The sequence below is a fragment of the Corvus brachyrhynchos genome, unplaced genomic scaffold (assembly GCF_000691975.1).
Source record: "Corvus brachyrhynchos isolate BGI_N302 unplaced genomic scaffold, ASM69197v1 scaffold266, whole genome shotgun sequence".
NCBI lineage: Eukaryota > Metazoa > Chordata > Aves > Passeriformes > Corvidae > Corvus > Corvus brachyrhynchos.
In genome coordinates, this window is record NW_008238633.1 from 1265477 (window position 1) to 1289820 (window position 24344).

General features: G+C 43.9%; 1 long non-coding RNA gene across 1 annotated transcript; it reads right to left on the reverse strand.

The window, feature by feature from the left end:
• Nucleotides 1–608: 608 nt before the first annotated feature.
• On the reverse strand, nt 609–18564 carry LOC108447424. The gene is made up of 3 exons (XR_001862975.1): nt 17084–18564; nt 4694–4766; nt 609–2923 (listed from the first exon to the last, which is right to left on the reverse strand). It is a non-coding gene; the product is annotated as an uncharacterized LOC108447424 (long non-coding RNA).
• Between the last annotated feature and the right edge of the window lie 5780 nt (nt 18565–24344).

Consider the following 24344-nt stretch of genomic DNA (forward strand, 5'->3'; position numbering starts at 1 on the left):
GTCGAATCCTGCCTGTCACCAAGACTTAATGTCAGAATTTTAAGTGTCCATCAGGTTTCATAGACCTTCCCCTCAAAGAGAAAGAGGCCTGGTTATAACCCAAGAGGCTGCAGACAGACAGGGAATGGAGAGGAGAATTCCCTCTGGAGGGACCTCAGCAGGGTGACTGGTCTGGTGTTCCAGGAAGGTTCTGCTGTCCCTGCCTTGACAAGACGCCCTGACAGGGCCGATTGAACAGCTGGTGAATACCATGCAATGCTCCATTTTTACAGTCAAGTAGGCATTAGTGTTGTGCAGTACTGTCAAATTAGGACATTTCTGGGGCTGCAGTGGAGGCAGAATTTTGAGCAAATGTTACTGTCAAAAGTTTGGGTGAGACCAAGTTTGAGGATATATTCCTGGAATGATGTATTTAAACTAAGCCTCAATTCTCCTTTTTTTGGTCCAGATCAAAGGCTTTTTGGTGTAGGACTAGAGTTAATTCCCAAAGCTCCCCTTGGACTTTCCCAAGGATGGGAAAAAGAGGAACCTTAAAAAGAAATTAGGGAGAGGCACCTGCATGTGCAGGAGCTGTGTAATTGCACAGACATGTGGAGCCCAAGGAAGGGAAAGATGTATAAAGAGAATAAGGACAGAAACTCTGTTGTCCTTTATTTTGACTTGTTATGGGAGAAGAAAAATGACAGGATGGAAATGAGAGACCACAAAAATCTTTATTTTAATGTGAGTATAGGAATCTGTGTTCAGGATGTATAAGCATAAATTCATTTAGTGCCAGTGATTATACAGGAAATGGAGGACCACTTAACTATTTTAAAGTTCAGGATGTTGTTAAAGAGAGGAAAAGGAAAGTTCTCTCTTCTCTTTGGAGTTTTTATTTTATGAGGTGGGAGGGCAACAGTGTAAATACAGATTTGATTGGAGACAGACTCTTTAGTCGAGTGCTTTATGTTAAACTGAATTGCATTTAGTAACTTCAGGTATATAAAGGAATATAAAATTTAATGAAACATTAATATAACAGGCTTTTGCCACCAGAGGCTTTGCACCATAAAAAGTGCGAAGGTTAATGGCATGAGAAACAAAGGGCTTCACATCCTGATTAAACCAAACCCTCTCCAGTCTGTTTCCTGTTCTCCATGGGGCACCATCACTTGTGCTGGGATCTGCCAAGGTTACGGCCTTTGTTCTTTATTACCCTTTGGGATAAAAATATCCCACTGTTCTTGTGGATGCCAAGCTCCTCGTGGAGGCTCTGGGGCTGTTGGGCACGCAAGGAATGGAGAATTCAGGTTTTGGCCTTACTGCAGAGAGTGCCACTGGTATTTCTACTGGAGCAGTGCTCTGCTGTGCTGCAGGATGGGTCACCCATTATCAGAGGTGTATTCAATCATTTTACATCTCAAAATATGAGGCCTTGCTCTGCTCTTCCCAGTCCCAGTGTGAGTGGGGGGATTTTTTTGCTCTGATCCAGTTTGGTGACAAACTGTAACCAGTGTAAAACAACAGCAGGTTCTGCTGTTACACTCTCCTCAATCCATTGCAATTCATTGATTCATCTACTTCTTCCACTCTTGCTTATTTTCAAGTCCTAATGTAGTTGTTTGCTCTATTATATTGGAATTAAAGTCCAAAATATCTGAAGCAAACTACAGTGGACTCCTAATAGAAATGGTCAAGAATCACAAATAAAAAAGAATACAATTGGTAACAGTGAACTGAGCACTCTGGGTGATTTGTTTTAAAAAATCAGGTTCTACTTGATTGCCAAAGCAGGAAGATTCACCTGTGTGGTACAACAAAGGTTTAGTTGACTACATGAATTTCTTTGGCATTTCTACATGAATAGTGTTAGTCACTGGTGGTAAAAATATGTTCTGAGCCAACTTCTTTTTTGTTTTCTCCTATAATTCATTAAATAATGCCATAGATCAGTGTGAAAAATCTGAAGGCATCTAATTTATGTTTAAAGAATGAAAAGTTTCCAAACTCTATTCAGAAGGTGGTGGAAACTAAGGGTACTTGTGTGAAGTAATAGTTAGCTTTTGTCAAGCACTTTCTGTCAAAAGATTTACAATTTCCCAGAAGAAATGGAGTCAGGGAAATGAAGTGTACCAGATGTCTCAGTCATTGAGTGACAAAATCAAAGCGTCTCCTAGGGTGTAATACCCAAGAGTAGGGCTGCAGATGATTACAAATATATTGATATGTTGTAAAAATGATCTTTTAACTACTGCACTTGACTATTCAAGCATATTCTATTAATTCTCTATAAACCAGTAATTTAATTGATTCTTCCTTACTACTTCTTCAAGGTATTCCAGGTCTTTAAAGCACCCTTGGCTTCCTGAAGTGCTTGTTGATAACCCTTTGATCTGCCCAGCAGAAATCAGAATGCTGATAAGCGTTCATGTTTTGGGAGATAGCTCCAGACACAGGGGTGTGGCTGTGCATTGAAAGCCTTTCCAGGTGAGTTTGTGTTGCAGTGAGGAATGAACACATTCTCAGTGCTCCTCTGCATGAAAACAATCAGTTGTCAGTTTTTCATGATCTTTTGTGTGAAGCACATAGAGACAGGTACAAAACACTGCATTTTGAGTGCTTCCACGAGGTGACAGTGAGGGTAAGAGAAAGAGGAGTTACTGGTGCGAAGCATCCTCAGTGTCTGCAGATACTTGGCCCAAAAGAAGGGATTTGAGGTTACTTTCCTGCCCCCTTCCCCTCCGAGGTCTGCATACTCCTAAACTGTGGGGTTTTGATGCTTCAGTAATGTTTTCTGCCAGATTTCTTTCTGGAAGGCACCACTCTGTCTCTTCAGTTTTCTCTGAGCTTATTGCAGTTCTCCATGACAGGAGCTCTTCCTTCTGCACTGTCTGCACGCCGTGGCATCCGGTCTGCGAGGAAGATTCCCAGGCACGTGGCTCTATGGAGAGGGACAAATAACTGCAGCAAAGCTGTCTGGATTGAATAAACATCCAGTCACTGCCCACTTGCTGGTACCTATCCCAGGGTGAGGGCTGTGGACTCCTGCAGAACACAGAGGGGATGCGGGGCGGGAGGCAGCACTCCTCAAAGGCAGGGCACGCAGCTGGGGAGGTGTCTGGGAAACGCTGCTCATAATTCAAACAGACCTTTGAAAGGTTCTTTCCAGGCTTCCAGAAGAGGAAGGAGATCCTCTGGGGGGACAGGTGGAACAGATGCTGGGTGCAGGTACAAACTGACCAGCTCCTGAAAGCTCCACCTGCACAAATCAGTTCCCACCCGACCTCTGTGTCCCTTCATCTTCTTTGCACCGCTCTGTTCCTTCACAAAAATATTATTGCATTGAAGGCAGGACAAGGCAGGGGACAGAAGTACCTTGGCTCCAGCACGGAGAAGACAGATTTGCACTACAAGCTTTGTCACCTGGAGAAATTTGCAGTTTTCTTTGATAGCAAATAACACATGGAGCAACAGGAAATCTGCCAAGCGTGGCAGAGGCTGTAAGTCACCACTAACAGGGGCACTTTATCACTGACAAGGCATGAAGAGAAGGAAACACAACCACTGTGGCCCCACTGCACATGAACTCAAAGCTTGAGAGACATCTAGAACCCACACAGTTCATAAAGATTGAAAGCAATGTGTTAAACCCAGCAACAACAGAAGTGATTAACTCCAGGCTTATTCTAATGCAGGGCACTGAGAGCCTGAACCAGAATGGGCCAGGTGCAAACCACTCAGGTATCGCTGCCCTGTTCTGGAGAAATACTTCCCAGTCTTCATCAAACCATTATTTTATGCCACCAGAGCTGGGCTTTCTTTGCAGAGAATGAAGAGTACTGGACAGCAGATAAAGTGTTAGTGGGAAGGAACCTTGTGAAAAGGAGGAGCAAAAGGCAATCCAGCATTGGCAAACTGTGAATTTTTTGACTCTGCCTTGCAGCCAGAAGAGTTGAGTGATTACTGGGGCTTAGACCAGCACTGAGATCAGAATGGAGTTGCTGCATTAGACCCATTTAGAGAGAGTCACTAGACAGTTCTTTAAGTTGGAAAGAACTGGAAATTCATAATTACTTTGGCTTTATCCAGAAGTGTAATGTATTTAATTCTTTCCCAGTGCTGGAGCAGGCAGTCAGTAATTACATTAATAGTGTTATCTCCCTTATTATAGAATGTCTTATCTAAGTAATAATGCTAATTTATATGCATCTGGTATAATTTGAGCTTTCAGGACTTTTTATGATCATATATATGGTTTTGTCTTTATTTTGATTCTTCCTGACTCCTTAGACATAATGTCTTTCTTGGTGGACAAAATATCATTTTAATCTCTAGGTTTAAATTGTTTTTTAGCAACAGGGGTAAGTTACAATTCTAAGCAAAAGTGTGAGTCTGACCCAAGAGTTCTGGCCCTCCCCTGATCTCTGCTAGCAAGGGTGAGGCTGCTCCAGTTGTGAAATATCCTCGTGCATCACATGGTGCTCCCAGTATTCCACTTCAGCCATGCAGGCAAAGAGTGGTTTTCATAAAGGCTGTTCCAAGTTTGCTTGGAATCTCCATATTTCTAAGATTATTTTTTAAATAAAGGAACTGTTGTGACAGCTTGTACCAAGCTATTTACAAAAAGCTATTCCTCTTTCACTTGAGTTTGCACTTGAATTTTCTTGTTGTGCTGATTTGTGACACGTTTGGGTTTAATGATGATACTTACCATGAACTTGCCACCTTTTATCCAAGAGTTTTTCCTTTGTAGCTCTCCAAGCTTTTTGAGTGCATTTTCTGAACTGTGAGATTGAAATTTAAATTACTTCAGTGCCTTTGATAACCCTTGTAAGTATTAATTATATTTCTTAATTATCTTTTTCAGCATTTAGGCATTTCACAGATTGGGAAATAGATTTTTCAAAAAGAAAGTCTTGCTTATACAATACAGCTTGTTGTTTCTTTCTCCATAGGAATTTAATTTTTATTGGAGTCATTAAAACCGTTAATTTTTGATTGAAAAACCTACACTTGGACGTTTCAGAAGTGCAACCCCCCTGTCTCCCGGGAATCACGGATCACTCCTCTCATTTGCCTGTTTTCCCATGGGCACTGGCCTCCCTTTGGGTACCAGGGGACACTGGCACACCCTAATCCCAGCACCTTTTCTTTTAAGTTATTACTGTAAACAATGGTTGTATCCATTAAAAATTCCTCTTAGTCTGCCTGATTCTCTACAGGAGTGAAGCTGTGTAGTCAAAATGCTGTAACACATCCCCATTCCCATGGCAGCCTGCTTGCACTGGCTTGATTACTATTTACATACAGCTTTTAGAGAAATGTGTTACTCCAGTGAGTATCTCCAGTTCTCAAGTGAGATCTGTCTTTTACTGTGAGAATTTAGATAAACATTCACTGTGTAATGAAATACCCACAATTTGCACTGGAGCAAAAGGACTACATTTAGTCAGAATTATGCTGTACTTTGGGCCACGTGCAAGATCCTGATTCAATTCAGAGTGCAAATTAGAGTGGAATCTTTCTGCTTTCAAAAGAATTGACCCAAATTCCAGATCATTCCTTGGGAATGCCTCCATTCCCTCCCACCCCATTCACCATGAAAAATATGAAAATCAGAGCTCGAGTAGGGAGACATTTCCCATCAGCTCAACAGAAAATTCTGATAGAAATTGCTGAAGTAAAAAAACGTGAGGGACGTTTGGGACAAGCCAAGATCAGCAATCAGAGAAAGGGCAGCAAGTGCAGCACCACAGATCTGAGGGGTTTCCAGAACTTCTAATCCTGTCTTTGTCCAAGTAGTTTTAATGAAAAAGTTCTGTGTGGAGGCCCCAGGGACAGCTCTGCAGGAGCCTCATCCTTGTGCAGGAGGGAGCAGGACCCAGCCTGGCACCGCCACAGCCATGGGGACATCGTGGAGAGCTGCCCCTACCTGGGGTCTCTGCTTAGCTCCGACTTCCACGGCTCCAGTGCCCCGCTCCAGAAGGGAAATAACATTTACTTCATTTACTCATCACTCAGGAAGCCCTGGGGATTTGACCCCAGGCACCCTGAGACTCAGAACATCCTTCCTCTGCAGATACCGTGGCTCAAACGCGGTGCCAGAGACGGGGAAGAAAGCAAAATTCCATCTTCTTCTTTAAAAAACAGGAAAATGGGCTTCCCTGTGCAGTACCAAGTGTTTCTTGTCCTGAGGGGAGGAATTAGCTTTTCTGTGTCTGTTTAACTCTGCCTCTTCATACAGCTGGAAATCCTGGGAAGGCTGACTTACATCTACAGAGAAAGAACTAATAAAAATGTGGGTTTACTTCTAAGAGACAGCAGTAGTTTTGCTTTTCCTGGGATGCTGATAGCCTGTCAGTGGAAAATGTAGGCTTGGACAGTCTGGGTATGATTTATCTTCCTATGAAACCTGGCATGAATTTCCCAAACACTTCTAGTTCATGATAACACATCTTTTATTTCACTTCCTTCCATTGTTAGACAGAAAACATCACCTGATGAGTGGCCACAAAACGCAGCACGAAAAGTTCTCCAACCCAATTTCTTACTATGCACAAGTGGAAACAACAAGAGTTTTATGAGTTGGCCCATGTTGGGAATATTAATTTTACATGTGTTCATCAAATAAATGGCACTGAAGCCACCAACTTCAGCCATGAAATGTACCCTTCTTAGTGCTCTTCAGGATCAGCAATCACCAAGTGTTTTTTCAGCTCTGACAGCTAAAAAGTTTTAAACGAGAGAATAACAAACATTGAAGAATTAATTATTCTGTTTTAATTAATTTATAACTATTTTATTTTAAAAAATACAAGAAAAACCCCAATCAAGTATCTGAATTCCCAGCATTTTAATTGCCACAGACATGATTATGATAACCCAGAAACTTTGAACTTTTGAGGTCAGAGCAGTAGGATATTCTCAAAAAGCAGTTCCTGTCTGCTGTGTGGTGGTAGTTGCTAGAGCCTGCACAAAGAAGTCCTCAAACACCAACTAACTAACCAACCAAAGAGTATAAATGAATCTGTACAAATGAAAAGAAATTCAGTGATGCCTTATCCATCCCACAGTTTTGGGTGTAACAAAAGTTTCCCCACATCTGCAGAGCTCAAACCTTTTTTTTGTTTATCTTACTGTCGTTCAGCCAAGCATAAAAGCTGGGATGACATGAGAAAATGAAGTGTACAAGCAACATGGAAGGCAGGCACTCCCTGAACTAACAGTGGGGAGATTCTGACTGAGGTGGGCTGCAGGACCACGGTATTTCACTATCTTAGCAAAGGAAGGTGGTTTTGGCAGCAGCTGTTTGAGGAGGTTGATGATGATATTCTGCTCTTGAACAGAAAAAACGTACAGAACCAGCAGGTCAAATTAGCCTATTTCTGTTAAAAGGAAGGTTCTAGAAATATTCCTGTTACAGCATTTCCAGTGGCCACCTCTGCAGGGAGGGAGCAAAGCTGGTTTAGAGTGCATGGAAAGAGGAGCTGAGAAACCCAGAGCGGCTCCAGTGCCTGACTGGGATCCGTTAACAGCAATGCGAGTCCAGTCACTGAGCCCTGTCTCAGGCAAAGCTCTCCCTGCAGCCACGGGCGTTGGAACTTGGTAAAAATGGGGAGTTGTAATGCCAGGTTTAATAGTGCTTGTTATATTATCTACTACATTAAATCCCTGACAAATATTTAATGGGATTAAGTCTGTCTTCTGCTCTAGATTTATATAGCGCTGCCCGGGCATAAACTTCATTAAAGCTCCCTGTAACAGATATTTGAATCCTAACTAGAAAGTCTCATTTTCCAACATCACATCAGTTTTACCTTCTCTATTTTATCCCTATTAAATCATCCCTTCCCATTAATTTATATTTCCATTCACTTCCCTTAGCTTTAGCTACTTCTCGGGTACTTATTTCAGCAGCTCTGTATTCAGGTTCCAATCCCATGCTTTATGTACAGGACTCACTCTGTGCCTAGCAAGGAGCTGTATTTCCTCAGTAACTGTTAAAATCAATGAGACCTGACAGATTCAGTGCAAAAGGGAACTGTGTTTCTTACAGGATTGTGTTCACAGAACACAGAACTCTCTCTGTGTATGAATTTATGGGTAAGTGCAGACAGATTTTCCCGTGAAGATCAGAAATAAAAAGGAAAAGTTATCTCCACTTACTTTCTGCTTTAGTCAGCAACATCCAGCATTAATTTATGAAAAGACACATATTTCCCTTCTCTCTATTTTGTTCTACTGAATTAATACATGCACCTATTGTGATTCTTGCCTAATTGCAGACAGACGAGGCATCTTCCCTCCCTTGGGCCACGCTGGAGCGCAGCATCCTCTGCAGGTACAGTGTGATTGTGTGGCCTTTTGCAAACAGCTGCTCCCTTCTCTGCCTGTGCCTCGAGCCAAAAAGGAACCACTGAGCTCGTGTTCAGGAGCTGGGTGTAAATATCCGACAGATGCTGTAGAGCTCCGGAGCCAAACGCGCAGTTGTGCACGATTGGAACAAACACGCCTGGTAAAATCAATGCATAATTAATTGATTTGCTCACTCAAAACTTCAGTGCTGATTGGATCAGCCCTCAGTTATGTAGACTTTTTTGCTACCAGCTGTGGCTTAAATGAAATTAATTTGGCCCATGTGAATAGATATTATTTACAGTCAGGTCAGGTGCTGTGCTGTGGATTCATCTGCAAACCACCCATTATCTGTGTATTGTTTGCACTGTGAACTGAAGGGCGTGGGAAGTTTTTCCTTCTTACAGTAAATTTTCCTCTTTCACCCAGCCTTCTCTCAGCTCCTTTTATCTTCCAGTTTCATCCTTACCTTTAGGTAAATTTTTGCTGTTACTCCTTCAGTGGCTGGCTTTTACCTGGAGATGTAGAAGCACGGTAGAAACTCAGTGATGACTTTGAGATGTGGCCATTTAGGAACCCACTCTGTGACCCCTATATAATCACTATAACTACATATATCAACATATGGCAACAGAAATATGACATTGCCATCTTTTTCCATGGTTCACAGCATCTTTTTTTTTTTTAATTTAAGTGCAGAGCATAAGCTTCAGACACACCAGGCTTCACAACATTTGTACTAATGCTGCCAAGCCACCCTCTAAAATATTTTATGAACCATGAGAACATCTTAATCTGTTGGCATTTCCTTAATTAAGACAGTTTTACTGCTGCCTGAAACAGAGGTGTTACATTAGCTGAGTATCTCTGCACGGTGTAAATTATGGCATCTGTCTTCTAAATAGAAGTTTGCATTATGCATTGAGGAATGAGCTGGTGTGCATTTAATTTAAATGGATGATCAGAGTTTTTTGAAAATTAATATCTACCTTTCTAGGAGATTTCCATTATGTTAAATTACATTTTTAAAAGCACATTACCTGAGTAATGTTAGTGCATATCGATTCATAACATTAGCATTTCCTGCCACAATGGAGCCCTTGAAAACAGCCACTGAAAAAACACGGATTGTTTAAGATTTACTGCTTTGTTGAAATTCTAAGAAATGCTGGTCAGGTAGAAATATTTTTTACCTTACTGTGTCAAACTGCACAATACAACAAATTAATTTTCCATGATTGTATATACCAATGGAGAGTTAGGTCAAATTATTCATACATATAAAATTTAATACTTTCAGAATCTTGCATTTTCCCCTAATAACACACACAAATATTACATATTCTCCCCCAAGACATTCACTGCTTACGGCAGGTAGAGGAACTATTCTGCAGAAAGCCAAGGTGTCATGCTTTTAAAAAGGTGTAAGAGCTCTTATATAGATGATTTTTAAAATAAGAGGTGATTTCCAATCCCTTGGAATTGCTATGGATTGCATCCCTACAGCAGATATTGTGGTGGAGGAAGGATCGGCTTTGGAACTATTTATAGCAGAACTGAGGTCTCTTAGCTGAAAGGCAGCTTATAGAGCCCAATAATTTCTAGTTTTGGCCCTGATAGAAGTGTGTGTGTGTCCTGACAGGATCAGCAGCTCTTCCCGGGATCAGCAGCTCTGGGGGCCGAAGGGCCAGGGCCCAAAACCAGCGGTTTCATCACAGCAAGGGTCAGCGTTGTTCTGTGAGGCCTTGGAGATCTTCAGATGCTGAGGACAAGCAGAGGCAGCAGAAGGGAAAGTCCCAAGCCTTTAATCAGTGCTCGGGAGGTACCAAACAGCTGGGGCTGTTAAACTCTGCATCAACAGTTCTGCTCCTGCTCAAAGTGCTCCCGGGGAGCCGCTTCAGAGGGAATTGGTGTGTCCCTTCCAGTAGCACAGAGAGCGGGGAAACGGCTGCACACGTGGGCTCTTCACTCAGTGCTGGAAGGAGAAGGGTGCTTGGCTCCCTGCTCCCAGGCATCAGGAACGGCAGATGAAGGTGGTGCAGCCAGGGAATTCTCTCTCCAGAGGACCAGTTTAATGTCTCAGTGATCTCATAGGATTGCTCCTGATTCTCACCTAGGGAAATCCTTCAAAGCCTCCAGGTTTTGGAGAAAGCCTCAGTGGTATATGCTGGAATTGCCTTGTGTTGTTCCAATCATTCTATCTTGTTCTTTTCTCTGGCATGGGGATTTCACCCCTTCCTGCTCTATCCCTCACTATTAGTGCTGGTGCTCACTGTCCACAGGCATTCTCACCAGTGCTGTGCAAATCCTGTATTTCCTGCTTCCTACAGCATTATGACTTTCTCTGCTTTCTCAGCTCAGAAAATCAGCACAAGATTGCACACAAATTATGGCTTTACCTCCCTATGGGAAAGGACCAAACCCATCGTATGGTTGGACTCGGTGATCCTTGTGGGTCCCTTCCAACTCAAGGTATTCTATGATTCTATGCTTCTGTGGTTATTACTAAACTAGAAAACCAAAATGTCGGAGGAATGGGAGAACTAAAAGAATTAAATGTTTGCTCCAAGTTTTAATTTTTTTTTCTTTTACTCTGAATTTAATTTCATAATCTAAACTTGGGTTCATTTTGTAAAGTATTTCGCTGAATGCTCCTGATGTGGTTTTCTTTTGTTGGTATCCTCCATGGAAAACATATTAGTTACTCTGACATTTTTGCAGCTCTGCCATGAAAAGCCCTGTCAGCTTCCTGTTCCATGATGTTTTCCTCTCCCAGACTTTTCTGCTCAGGCCCATATCACAGAAATACAGATAGTGCTGGGAGCAGTGGCTCTTTCCTCATCCTACCAAAGTAATGAGTGTGTCAGTGCTTTTCCACCTTTTTAATGCTTCTCTTCCAAATCCTTGCCACTTCTCTGTGGAATCATTCTGTTCGCTGGCCATCCTGGAGAGGCTCCGTGTGCCTGCTGGCTCCTGGATCCCACGTTCAGAGCTATGGCTGCACACAGCCAGTTGTACCAATCCTGCTTCCACACTCAGCCTCCAGCCCACGTGGGATCACACCTGGAAAAGTGCAGGGCTGCGGGAATGATGGCATCAGGCTGGATATCAGGGAAGAACTTATTCACTGAAAGAGTGGTTAAACATCGGCACAGGCTGTGGTGGAGTCACAAACGAGTGGATATTGCACTTCATGTGTGATTTAGTGGCCTTGGAGAGACTCAGCCAAAGGCTGCACTTGATGATCGTGGAGGTCTTTTCCAACCTTACTGATTCTGTGATTCTGTGATTGGGATTTGAATGAGGGAAGCTGGAGCCAAGCACCAAGAGAGCCAAGGCTCTGTGGGTGCAGCAGCAGGGCTGGGATGGATTCCAGTGCCACGTGTCACCTCCCCTCTCCCTCCCTGCCCCAGGCGTGTTTCCAGCAGCCCGATGGTGCCCTTGGAGCAGCCTGTTTGCAGCCTGGCTGTCCCCGAGGGTGTGCCCTGTTTGACTTGATCAGGGATGGGACAGAGAGGGCTCAAGGATGTTTTCTGTACCAGGTACCCCACAAGAAGACCCTCCCCAAGCCCAGCCCCGCTGTGTGGTTGTTGACTCATGTTCTTTGCACTCAGCAGTACCTGTTGGCACTTACAGCTGTGAATGATTCAACGAAGTGTGCTCTCCTCCCTCTCACTTATCCCTGCATTGAAATTGGACATTCTGCATGTGGAAATTACAGGTTCCTGCGCTCTGAGGGTGATTCACAGAACAACACGACAGGCACTTGTTGAGGCATCGAGGGATGACTTCATCCCTTGCTGTTGTTTCAGCAACTGAAAGAGGCTTTATCTAGGATGGGTTTCTGATCCTTTTCACAGATTGTTTTTTATCCTTTACATCACACTTGTCTCTGATCATCCTTTTTTGGTTGTTTTGAATCCATAAAAGCATGAGCCTAAGAAATAGTTTGTACCGTCAATTTTCCACCAAATGCTGGAGGTCACTTCTATTTCTTGGGCCAGACACGAGTGTTCTGAGCCACTTTCACTTTGCACCACGGTGCGGAAAGCTGGGTGTTAAAACCACCTAGGAATGGGGTCAGGCACACAGCTGACAGACTGGGGTACAACTGCACGTTGTCTCGAGCAGTCGGGAACACAATCCCGGGATGGGCACGGCTGGAAGGGGTCCCGTGGTCCCCCCAGCCTGCCCAGGCAGAGGCACACGAGCAGCAGCAGTGAATTGGGGCGGGGTGGGTCTCTGTCGTGGCACTGTTGAGTCAGCACTGGGAACTCGGGTGGCTTCAGAGGACCAAGCCCGTGGCTGTCACATGAAATATGCTGAATGGTCACTCTGCAGACAGAAATGTTTCCAGCTAGAATAGGACGTCTGCAGTTCAAAATGAGGCTATCTTCTTAATGGCGTTAATTAGTGACCCAAGTGCTTTGCCGGGATGATTTTAGGGGTGTTTGTGGATCAACGGAGCTTTTCACAGGCACGGAGGCAGCTCCTTTGGAGAGCTGTAACCCAACACCAAACACTGCTCCTTAGTCAGCAACTCTGCCTCAAGAACTGACATCCAGAGACACGGGGAGAAAGCAAATCCACCTTATTATTCAGTGCTCTCCTCCTGAAAGGATTTCGTAACAGATGAAAGGCTGCCACACAGGATCTGTCTGCCCCAGCCTGAGCAGCTCCTCCTGTGCTAAGAAAAGAACATGGAACTTGTGTCTGAGATCCATCTGAGAGGTACTGCCCCAAATTTACATCGCTGCAGGAAACTCTGTTGCCAGATACGCACAGACACAGGTCAAAATACCCCAGGAAAACATTCCCGGGAAAAAAAGTCTTAGATTTACCTTGAGAGGCTGAATCTCAAATAGTTCTCTGAGAGGATTTTTTCACCTTTTTATAAATGTAATAGTAATGATGATTCAAGCATGAAATTTATTAAAGTCTTGGCTCCAAAAGCTGAAGGTCTGGGGTATCTGTAATAAGTTGTGAGTACCAAATGAGCCTCTCTTCAGTACTGACCAGTGCAAAGCAGTCCTGGGTGTTTTCCCTTTAGTAAGGAAAAGATGTTCCTCCCTGCAGAAGGCATTGAGGAGTCCATTAGCAAAAATCCCTGAATGGGGACAGCTCAGGGACAGGGACAGGGACAGGGACAGGAAGGGAAACAATTTTAATTTTTAATATAAAATAGAAAATTATTACATTCTAATATCTGTACTGACATTTATCTTGGAATGACAGCCACGGAACAAGTTCTATTTTCCCTCCAAGTTTGCAGGAATTTTTCAAGCCTAGATTGAGTTATAACAATATGTCCTTAAGAGAAGTTCAGGGTTAGATCCCTTTGCATTCTGCTGGAAATTTACCCCTGGATCATGCCCTAGCACGTTTTGTGCAGCTCCAGAGTACTGCTGCCACCAGATGGCCCCTGTGGTGGCTTCTGTTGGGAAAATCAGCGCAGGAGCTCGCCAAGGCAAAGCATTAAAATCAATTTAAGGGCAGAACACTGTTTACAAAGATTTTGCATAACAAGGGCCTGCTTTCTTTGCCGGCTGAATTCTGTGAGAGCTGATACAAAGCGTTTCACCAAGCAGCACATTCCCTGTCATCAGCTGAGAAGGATGCTGTGGATGTGCAGACCTTGTCAAGAATTCTTCCTAATTTTGCACCAAACAGAGCAAGATGAGGAGCAGAGTGTCTGAATTACAGTTTTGCTGACCTTGAGTTCACAAGATTCTGTAACTGCTCTGAAGTGCAATCTTGGTGAATAATGTCATCAGCACCTTTCTGATGCAAAATAAAAAGGAAAATTAAAAATAAGAAAAGGGGAAGGGGAAAGGGGAGAAGGGAAAGAAGAAGAAAGGGAAGAGGGAGGGGGGAGAAGGGAGAAGAGGAAGGAAAAAGAAAAAATAAAGGAGGAAAAAAAATCTCTTGTCAGGTTACAGCTGTGGTTGCAGCAAGCAGAACAAGGGCTTTGTCTGCTTCACTTCTGAGTTTGAACATGACAGAGACACTTCCCTTTTTGTCAGGAGCTCTCTGAAATGGGAACGAACACCCAGGCAAAGGCCTGTGTGATGTCCTGAGCTCTGCTTTTGCTTTGGAGCCTGTTTGTTTTGGGTAAACACTTCATGCTTGCCCTTGTAGCAAGTGTGGCAAAGGCAGTGGCAGAAATTCTGGGAGTTTAAAGGGCAAAAAACCAACAGACAATAACAGAAGCCAAAAAGGAATGAGTTGAAACCTGCTTGCAGTCGTAGCTGCACCTTTTTGAAAGCTCTTTTTGTTTCCAAGGATGCATTTATTTCATTCTACATCAGAAATTCCTCGAGATCTATTTCAACTGTCAACTTATAGCCAGCATCAAACACAGAAATGACACAGGGATGACTTTTTGACAGCCAGTTTTTGAGAAAATGTAGCTGCAAAGGGAATTTTTTTTGCAAAGTCGAAGAGTCTTTCCAGGCCACACATTAAAATAATGGCAGAACTATGTTCCTCAACAGATCTGAGTAATACAAACACAATTACGAGATCTTTTCTTTACATTCCTTTTTTGGAAAATATCTTTTTCAGGTGAAAGGCAGAGCCAAACATTAATAATGCATCTTTTCCCTGTAGTAACTCAGCAAGTAAATGCAGTGCGAGACTTTTAAATGCTGGATCACTGACAGGCAACACCAAGTTCCCCATTCCCAGCCCTGTCATAGTATTCTTCAAAGATGGGTTTCGAGATCATTCACCCCAAAGTATTTGATTAGTGCCACTTGTGTGCTTCAGTAAAGAGCTACTCACATGAATTAATTCAAGATACAGAGGATACTTCTTGATTACATGGGGCAATGGAAGACAGAGCTCGGGACAATAAAAGGCTTTATACGGGGATCAGGATTAGCTTTTCTGTGTAGGAATGGATCAGATTTATCACATAATTTAAACTGCACCTTCTCTGCTAAGAAGGCATTTCTGAAGAGAGAAATTCACTTTGTTGTCAATACAGACAAAAGAAAACGTCCTGAACAGGTTGAGGATCAAAACTCTTATGAAGAAAACTGAGCTAATGCCCATTCCAGAAGAGTGGGGCAGAGGTTTTAAAAGCTAAGACACTTCTTCAGTCCAAGTCCTCCCTTTGGGGTTGAGCCCTGGAGTGTCACATACAGGGAAGGCCCCACACATGAAGGGAGGGATCTACCACAGGTCAGATCCTGCAGATTTTGCTGGGTTTGGTCCTGACTAAAACCACAGATTGATACATTGCCTTCATTCCTGGTATCTGGGTCCTTATAAACCTTTGCTGCCCTGGATTTTGCAAACACGTTTGCATCGCTTTTGCCTGACGCGGATGAAGGACAGCTCTGAGGATCCTCAGTAATACCCAGGCCCTGCATCTCTGTGCACTCCTCCCACCGTGTGTGGCCTTTCAGGGATCCTCCCCAAGGCTGCCAGAGCAGCACAAACCTCAGGGAACCCGGCAGTTCATCTTTGTGGGATTGCTGTTCCTTGGGGAAGCTCCTGGAGCGAGTTACCTCCGAGAGCTGCAGTTCAGAAGAGCCCTCAGCAGTTTGTCATGAGCTCCCAGTTACCCCATTCTGTGTTTTAACAAGTCAAAAATCTCATGTACTAAGGACTTGTTTGACACGGAGTTCCTCCTTGTGTTCTAAGAGCCTGCCCAAGGGGAAACCTCTGAACAGCTGATTAACACTTTGCTGCTCTCAGAGCTGGTTCAGATCATTACTCTCCTCTGGATAAACGACCCAGATTAATTTTGACAAAGTAACATGCACAAAGAGACTTAGGAAAAATGTAGCTACTTATTTTTGTATTGCATTTCCAGAACTTACATCTCCATCTCTTCTTTGGAGCAGCAGCTCTATCCCTTTTTACTTTTCCTTTTGAGTAGAATTCTAATTCATCTTTTGCCTCCAGCTACTCATTGACAGGGTCAGTTCTGGAAGCTTCTTTGTCTTAGAAGAGCTGTTCCCTCTGCCAGTCTGTAATCTCCCCCACGTAAGTGTTCACTCAGTGGTTTGCTGCCACAGTGTTTTTGTCATTCCCTATGAAAATTTTCAGGCTGTGATAGAGCCTCCTCTTGAGAAAACCCCAAATCCTCCAAAAGCAAGTACATCTCTTTTTTTAAATTATTTTTTTTTAACATTTCAACTGGAAAAGCTTCCAGAAGTTACTGCATTTCTCTCAGGTCTCTGAAGAGAGTGGGATCAAGGCTTTTAAGAGTCCTGATCCGTGTGAAACCTTGACTCACCAGCACACCAAGAGCCCTGTTTGTCTGACCAACCACCGAGAGACTGGGGCTGCACATGTTCCTGTGAGCATTTTAGTTGAGAGCTTTTAGCAGCAACAGGAAACGTGCAGTGAAAGCCACCGACTGCCTAAGGACAGCATCCCCTCGGGCTGGAGTCCCTAAGGAGGGCATCCCCTCAGACTGGAGTCCCTAAGGACGGCATCCCCTCGGGCTGGAGTCCCTAAGGAGGGCATCCCCTCAGACTGGAGTCCCTAAGGACAGCATCCCCTCAGACTGGAGTCCCTAAGGAGGGCATCCCCTCGGGCTGGAGTCCCTAAGGAGGGCATCCCCTCGGGCTGGAGTCCCTAAGGACAGCATCCCCTCGGGCTGGAGTCCCCCACCGCCCACAGCATTTCGCAGCCCTTGCTCATGCAAGACCAGGAAAAGGCAATATTTGGCAATCATGAAGCAGCAAATACATTTTTTTCACGTAAGCTTGGACAGAATTAAGTCTGTTACCTTTTAACCTTCCCAGAGGTGAACAGAGCTTAACTCCAGGGCTTCCCAAGGCGGCTGCAGCACGAGGGGAGGGAGGCTGGAGTTCCACACACCAGGTCAGCTGCTAAGGACTTGCCGTGGCTCCCAGGCTGAAACTGTAAATACAGACTGTTCCTAATGATGGAGCCCAGCAGCAGCAGCAGCTTTCATCCCCTCCGTGTGCTCCCCAGCAGCATGAAAGAGAAGGGATAACAAAAGGGATAAGAAAAGGTTGAGCCTGCCTGACCTCAGCATTTTCTTGTTCAGCTTTTCATTTCCTGATTTGGAATCTTTACCTAAGACACCTTGAGGTTTAGTGTGGTTTCTTTGGACAAGAATCAATTGGAATTGATTTGTCCATGTTGTGATGTGCTTTTCTTTTTTGGAAAAGGATAGAAGAGTTCCCAGTCTGAATTTGCAAATCTATTTTTAAGTCTTGCTGCAAATAAAATGAAAGAACTTAAATTTCCCTCAGCTGTTGCCAGTGATAAAGATGGGGGGTGATTCTTCCCCCTTTTGTACAAATGGAATGTTATTTCTCCTTCTCTTCACGCGTGTATATTTATATTCAGTGATATATTACCAGTTTCTCTTAAGAAAAAAAGGATATGGTAGAAATCTGAACAACTGCAGACTAATGAGAGTGAACTACAGTGAGTCAGAGCAAACCTGGGCGCTTCTAATTGCACTGGTACAAATGTACCTTAATGACCACGGCATCAGAAATATACCCCTTTAATCACAGCTGTTTGCTCATGCTCTGCTTTGGTTAATGACTGCCTGAATTAACATTGCCCTTTTCTGCCTGCTATGATACATTAAAATGTGATATTTCTGCGTGCTGATCTTGTCAGTAGATAGTGCAGCTGTCCTGGGGGGCTGCACAATTTGCAAAAGCAGGTGAACTGCTCCACATCACCATTAAAGCCATAGGAATATATCCATTAAAAGGTGGTCTGGATGCAGGACAGGTGGGGAACCCAAGCCTGCAGGATTTATAGGTTGCTGCAATTCATGTGAAATGAGTAAATGGGTTTTTTTCCTTCAAGTTTTGTTGATGACAAAGACATACAGGGTATGGTGTGCCCTGCTTTCAAATTGTGATTTTATCCACTGGATTCAGATGGCGTGAACAGGATACATACTGGAAATATGATTAGGTACTGATTTTTCAGGATGTTTCTCCCCCTGCCTCCCCTATTTTTTTAAATTTAAATTTCTCTTGGAAGGCAGAATTATTTTCCTAATGTAAAAATACTACTGTGCCATCTAAGTGATTTTCTGTTCCTGGCATTCTTGGAGGCAACATGCCAGTTACAGATGTGAAAAGAGAACAAGAAATAAATGATAAAAATCCTTGGTTTTCATCAATGGAGGTGTCCAACCTGAAATGCCTGTGGCAGGGGAATTTGGACAACACTCTCAGGGATGCACAGGGTGGGATTGTTGGGGTGTCTGTGCAAAGCCAGGACTGGATGATCCTTTCCAACTCAGGATATTCTATGAAATATCCTATGATTCTATGAAAAGAAATCCGTATTTCTGAGGGCTTTGTACTTTATCACAGTTGCTTACTCTGACCTTTCTCTAATTTCTGTTCCCATGGATGTTTAAAAAAGAACAGAATATGATCTGATTTTCATGTTTCCTCATAATCTTATTCTGAAAAGCAGCGTTTGCTGAAATTTGCCAAGATAATTCAGTCTAACCATGGATATGGTGAGCATGGAAAAACTGACTCTGACCAATTAGAGCACAGAAAAATATCAGAATGGAAATGTATGGAATTAAAATGGAATAAAACGTCTTAAAATGGAAAATAGTGGGTGAATTTGACTCTGGCAGCATAGGTAATTATTCATTTAAGTGATGTTTAAAAAAAAAAACCCAACAGAGCACACACAAAAACCTCCGACAGTTTTCCATGAGCAGGTTTGCTTATTAAGTTTTCATCCAGAAATGACTTGATGAAAACTTTGGTTTGGGTTTTTATTTTCTACAGAAATGCTGGTATTTGATACTTCATTGCTTTATAAGCTCACAAAAGCAGCACATTGCAATGAAGTCATGGAATCACAAGGAATGACGATGAAACATGGAATCAGCTATTTTAGCATTGTTATTTCTCCTTGCTTTCAGGGAATTTCTGAAGCTCTACTTTTGTTGGGGGGGGTTATTTGTTTACTTTCCTCTTCCAGTATCCAGCTTCCTACCCTGATGCCAAGGTTGTGGTTTGTGTCCCTGTGTTTTTCATCTTTATGCGATGGGAACTGTTTCCTTGTGGCACTTTTCTGCTCTTGCCCCAGGTATTTGGCCCTGCAGCATGAATTCTTCTCCTTCAGTCACAGTTTATCCCACAACTTAAAATATGATGTGGTAATAAAAGGTCCTTGATTCCAACTCTGGTTTGGCTTCAATCGCAGCTTAAGCACTGAGAAAAGATTTTCTGCACCATTTATAAAATAACTTTTTAATTAAGGCCGTACTCCAAATTTCATTATATTTATTGCTAAATTAGAGTTATAAGTTCCATTTAGTCCCTCTTATAAAATTACTTCCCACTTTCACAGCAAAATTCTTTCTGTTCTTGTTTGATTTCTCTCTGGAGAGCCCCAGAGCCCAGAGTATGAGCCACGTCCCCAGCGCCGTGTGAGCCCTGCCCTTGGTGTCACTGCCACCCTGCCACTTCCCACTCCCCAAGGACAGCTGGGAGCCAGCTCTGTGAACAGCACACTCCTTCCTTTATGACCCAGCACTGGATTTGCCTCTTTCCCCAAAGAAGCAAAGGATTCCTTGCTAATTTGTCCCTTTTGTATTAGGGATATATTGATATCGTTATTATTTATCCCTGTTAAATGATCACTTTTATGTTTGAGGTGCTTGATGCCTTCCATTAACAGTGCTTTTTATTTTACAGGACACAAGGACACAGTCCTTTCCCAAGGACTCTGCACAAGAGGACACTTTGTTTTTTGCCTGCTAACATTCCCTGATATCACTTACCAAAACAAGGGAAGCACAAATCACAGAAACCAACAAAAGCACAAAGGAAATGTTTTATGAAAGGCTCATTAGACTGAAGGCTTGGTTAAAGTTGCATACTTAGATGGATTAGTTCTGGACCTCACTTTGCAGGCAAACCTCCAGATTCAGCTACAGAACCTGGAGGAGCCAATTTATCATTTCTCTCATAAATCAAAAGGCAATTCCTACAAACAGTAATGATTGGTCCACTCAGGATCAGAGTCAGAAAATTAAAATTGAACTTTCTGCTGCCTTGTGGAGATGCCTTAAAATACGGTCTGTACTTCTATCATGCTTAGCTTGGGATATTTCAAATACTTCAGGAGCTGGCCAGCATAAGAACAGCCTAATTGTCCCAGTGCCATCAAATCCAGACAGGCACCATGGGGTGGAGAAAGCCAGGAGGCTCCAAGGTTGACCTGAGAGCAGGTCAGGTACTCTCCCTTTATAGAAGAGGGGTTGGGCTTCAGAGATCAAGTCTAAAGACATTCCATTTAACTAAGAAAAAAGTGTAATATGATCACATTTTACAAGAGATTATCATGAAAAAGATTTGTGGTAGGAAAAGGCATGAGGAAGTTTCATGCCTTTAAGTAGAAATCAAATAAACTGTTAAGAGAAATAAGATGTCAGGTCTTAAAAGTGGGTTATGTTTAACCAGAAGAGGGAAAAAACTGAGCCAGAAACACCAGAGTTCCTAAAAGATTTCAGGTGCTTTCTCCTTTTTCTTATTTAATACCTTAGAGTCAGGTCTCATCTCACAGGCATTATTTGGCTTGTGGGGGCCATGGTCCTGGTCAAGCAGTGGGATTCCTATTTCTTTCTTTCTCCCAGGAATCTCCAAAGAGTGCAGTAAATGGGCCCCCAAGGATGTTGTTCTCTGGTATTATTCAGCTGATCCTCTGGAGAGGACCAGGCACTGCTGGGTGTGTGGTGAGCACATGGAATGAGATCAGGAACATTTGTCCTGCCTTAGGACACAAGGAGAGGGGACACACATGTTAAGTACAGAGTGGGAAAGGGACTCAGACCTAAAACTAAAAGAGGAGACATTTAGATGAGATATTAGGAAGGAATTCCTGGCTGGGAGGGTGGGCAGGCCCTGGCACAGGGTGCCCAGAGCAGCTGGGGCTGCCCCTGGATCCCTGGCAGTGCCCAAGGCCAGGCTGGACATTGGGGCTTGGAGCAGCCTGGGACAGTGGGAGGTGTCCCTGCCCATGGCAGGGGGTGGAATAGGATCTTTAATGTCCCTTCCAACCCAAACCATTCAGGGGTTCTGTGACCTACATATAAACTCTAGCAACAGGATAAACTTGAATAGCAGGATAAAATTCCTTAGTGTCTAAACACAGCAGCAGAACCAAGAAGTGAGGGAGAGAATTAAGGGGGCAGGAGGGAGACTAAGAGAGAAATGCAACCAAGAAAGATGTGGCTTCGAAGAGAATTTTAAAAGAGAGAGATGGAGGGCAGAGTTAAGATTGAGCACAAATCACTGCATGACTGCTGGATCCTTGTTTTTAATATTACACTGACCTAATTAATTTTACATAGAAAAATATGTATCAGAGGCTTTTTCCTGGTCTTATCTTCCTTTGAAAAAAATTATTTCAGCTGTTTGCTCACCCATGGCATTATTAGCCACACCAAACCATTTTTGAAACAGTGACATTTCATGCTCAGCTTCTGCACAGAATTATAAATTTAACTCCGACAAACCACCCAAGTTAGGCAGCAAGTGCAAGAGCCAGGTTCTCAGAACAGGACAGGCAAACACAGAACAGGAAGGGACCCTCAGGGATCATCCAGTCCAGCTCCTGGCCCTGCACAGACACCCCAACCATCCCACCCCGTGCCTCAGAGCATTGTCCAAACGCTCCTGGAGCTCTGGCAGGCTCAAGGACCAGGATTGTGCCTGCTTTCTGGTGGGCATCAAACAGCACATGAGCCTGTGAGCACCAGGGATGTGTCTCTGAGTCTGGACCAGGCTCTGAACACTCAAAAAGGGTCCTCTGCAGGGTACTGATTTGCCAGAAAATACCAAAACTTGAGACTCTCTAAGATTTTTCCAAAGGGTAATGGGGTGTCCTAGCAGGGAAGTTGGAGTAGATGACCTCCAGAGGTCCCTTCCAGCCCCAACTGCTCTGTGATTTATCTCTTGCCAATAATAAATGAGTAAGAGAATCCTACTTATGAGCAACATTCCCTTTCATATTTAAATCTTCCCTGGCACTTTCCCAGGCAAGAATTAACCATGTGCTGCGTAGCTTATGGAAAGGGACAGTCTGAGGTAGGATGTTAGCAAGTAATAAGAATGCTATTTTGATGATTTTCATATTTTAAAAGGTTAGGCTTGATGTCACTTAATTTTCTAACTGAGCAAATCTGAACAAGCTGGGTCTGCTTTTACAATCTGTTGTCTTCACAGATGCAGATTGAATATATTATTGATTCTATGAATATGCTTATCTTCTAAGTTTACCTCGCCTTGTTAATTCAAGGAGCGTGGTGGAGCATACAGGCTTTTGGAGGGGCAGAGACAATCCCTGAGACACAGAGTCCTCCTTCCTCTTTCAGTGCCGAGCAGCAGCAACACCCAGAACACACCAGGAACACGGTGCAGGCTCCAGGTGCCAACCCCAGGGCACTGCTGAGGGCTCAATGTATTTTTCAGGCTAATTCATGGTTTCCTGTGGAGAGGATTCCCAGTAGGTTTGTTTTGCTCCATGTCCTTTGTGGGCAGGTCAGGTTTATGATCTCGTTACTGGGATCCTGTGAGAAAACCCTCCCAAATCAGGCCGAGAACCCGGAGCAGCCCGTCCCTCCTCGAGCCATCACTCCCCGGTTGCTCACCCACCGCGGCTGGAGCTGAACGAGATACAGCTTTCCCTGTGGGAATGGAGGCATTTTCCTGCAACCGGGAAAAGAAAGAAAGGAAATTGTCACCCTTAACGCGCCTCCTGCCTCCCTCGGCAGTGCTCATGGGTCCCGTGAACTCGGGCATTTCTGCCTAAAAAGGGGTGTTCCAAACAGATCCTCGCTGTAGGAGCTGTGCTGCTCCACTTCCCCCCTCCTTGCTGTGAAATGCTTAATGAGCTTTTATTGTCTGCACATACTTTAATGAGTTTTGAGTGTCTTACTTTGCATTTTATTTTGCAGACAAGAAGCAAGTTCACTTGCTTTACTTATTGATTTAACCCCTGATTAGTACTCTGGCTGCCTACTGCCGTGCAGGTTCCCTCAGTGAGATACTGTGATAATAACTTCTTTCCACACAGAGCCGAGTCAACTGCGCTTTAGCAAATACGTTCTGAACCAATAGTTTTCGGGAAAAAAAATACTTTCAAGAATTCTTATGCAAAATACTAATCAAGTTACTGGGAAGGAGGCTTGGTCTCTTCAGAGAGCTGCTAAAGACGTGTCTGTGAAGTCAGCATCTCCACTAGGACTGGAAATTAGTCTTCCGTACCTCAGTCACCTCGACAGTCAGAGCAGCCCTTCTCTGCACTTATGTCAGAGCAAAAGTAACAGTTTTGCCAATGACTTATTTCTACCTAAAGCCAGAATGCCCCTGGAAAGCGCCAGACGAGTCGGGCTGTGGCTGCACCCTCCCCTCACGCCCCTTTTCTCCCTGACTGCGAGAGGCAGAGGGAGAAGGCTGGGACAGACACCTTGTGCTTGGGAGCAGCGTTCCCAAACCTGCGGGGCACAGATGGGGACAACCCGGAGCGTGCAGCCTCCCCAGGAGCGGGTCCCCCTCGCCCTCGCCCTGCGGCATCGGCCGCGCTCCTGAAGCGGCGCATCCCGGCAAAGGTGAGAACGAGTTCACTCCACCACGAAGGGTCGGGGCTTCAGTGACAGCAGAACAACCCCTCAGAAAATTTTATTAGCTGTAAGCTTGAAAAGTAGAAAGGTGGAGAGAAGAGGTAGAAAAATTAGAAAAAAAAAAAAATAAGGAGACATAAAGAGGAAGGGAGGAGAAAAGCACGTCCTCACCTTCCTATCTTCTTCCTGCAGTATCTCCCCGTTTCCCTTTCCTACTCCCGGTTCTCACAAGCATTCCCAACACACACTTGGGATGATACAGGACCCAAAACCTCAGCAACTTTTCTTGGCTTGATGCAGTCTTAGCGGGAAGCAGCGTTTCACCAACAGAGGTTTTAGCGCCAGGGATGCTGACGGGAGAGGCGGAGGGCTCTGCTACCTGACTTGGGGCGTGCTG